Consider the following 1,827-nt stretch of genomic DNA (forward strand, 5'->3'; position numbering starts at 1 on the left):
TATATATATATCTTTATATATATATCTTGGGTTTTTTTAATTTAAAATTGTTTAAAGGTTTAATAAAAAATAACAACTACTTAATCAATAGTGTATTCACCATTGTTGTTTGCAACTATTTCTCAACGTTCAACAAGATTTTCAATACCTCGTTTGTAGAAATCACCCGATTTCGACTCGGAAAATTGATCCAACCAAGCTCTCAATTCTGCATCACTACCGAACGAAACTCCGCATAGCATGTGAAAGAGATCGATAGAGGTGGAAATCCGTTGGTGCCAAATCAGGAGAGTACGGTGAGTGAGGCAGCACTTTCCATTCATGCGTTTGAATGTCTTCCTTGGTCATATTGGTGATACGAGAGTGGGCGTTGGCCTCCGGAGGATGCCCGGTACTAAGGCAACTGAAATAAAGTTATAATGAAAAGAAACCATAAAAGATAATAATAATAATAATAATAATAATAATAATAATAATAATAATAATAATAATAATAATAATAATAAAAATAATAAAAATAATAATAATAATAATATTAATAATAATAATGTACATGCACCACCCTGAAGCTCTAACTGAAGGAGAAATATAGCTATTTTTTGCAACTTCTCAGTATGTACTGACCGAGCCATCAAAGCAAACAAATCAGAAATTGTTGTGAAAGACAAAAACAATAAAATCTGTTTATTGAGTGACATGAGCATACGCTGTGATAATAATATCTCGGCAAAAAAATTGATAGGATCAGGAAATATAAAGAATCGCCAATTGAAATCGGCAAGATGCGAAAAGATGCGGTTACAATACCAGTGATTGTTAGAGCACTTGGAATGTTCAAGAAACGAACTGAAAATTATTTCAGAATGATACCTGGCTTACTACCCATACAGGAAGTACAAAAGATTGACTTAACTGGTACCTCGCACGTATTGAGAAGAGCATTGTCGCTGTGAATTTTATCTCCTGTTTACCCCTTTATTTTCTTTGTTTACCTTTTTATTTTTATTTCTCTTTCTTCAACTTTTTCTCTATCACATAATTTTGGAAATGGACAATTTGATTTATTTATTTTAATGGCCTACCATTGTTTCCAGTGCTTTTCTCTCCTCCACGTGTCAGAAAGACACTAGGCCAGACATGGAGACAGATTTAAAAGAAGATGATAATAATAATAATAATAATAATAATAATAATAATATTGATAATGGTTTCAAAGTTTTGCATAGGGCTATCGGTTTTGAGGAGAAGGTGAAACCAATTCCATCTAACACAGTACTCGAGGCTCACTTAACTTAACGGCCCTCAAATCAATATATTCATCGCGAAGATAGATTTGGAGAATATATTTTATGAATCATATGCCGCTATTCTTGGTTCCCTTATGCAAAGAACTGGTGGAAGCATAACCCTTCCAATGTAGTACAAACTAATTATATCCCTGTTCTTTGAGACTTTAACTTCGAAACTGATCATTCTATGAAATCCAATAAACCAGATCTTCTTGTAAAACAAAAAATCACGTTGTCAAAACAGGTATGTTTATAGATAGGTCAAACTGGCAAACTGTTACACTGGTAACACCATATGGGAATTGAAGTAAATGTAAGCGTATTGATATAGTGTTCTCAAAATGTCACATCTGAGAACAACTGTATTTCTGATCATCGGAACTTCGGGTACAGTATCAAATGGCGCTCTTAAAGAATATGGCCAAATACTAGGACACCAGAAAAAAATAATCATTCCCATACTTACTGTCCACGTAGGCGCAGGATTGGCTGTGTGGTAAGCAGCTTGCTTACCAACCACATGATTCAGTGTTCAGTC

This window comes from Octopus bimaculoides, chromosome 3 (assembly GCF_001194135.2).
Source record: "Octopus bimaculoides isolate UCB-OBI-ISO-001 chromosome 3, ASM119413v2, whole genome shotgun sequence".
In the NCBI taxonomy this organism is placed as follows: domain Eukaryota; kingdom Metazoa; phylum Mollusca; class Cephalopoda; order Octopoda; family Octopodidae; genus Octopus; species Octopus bimaculoides.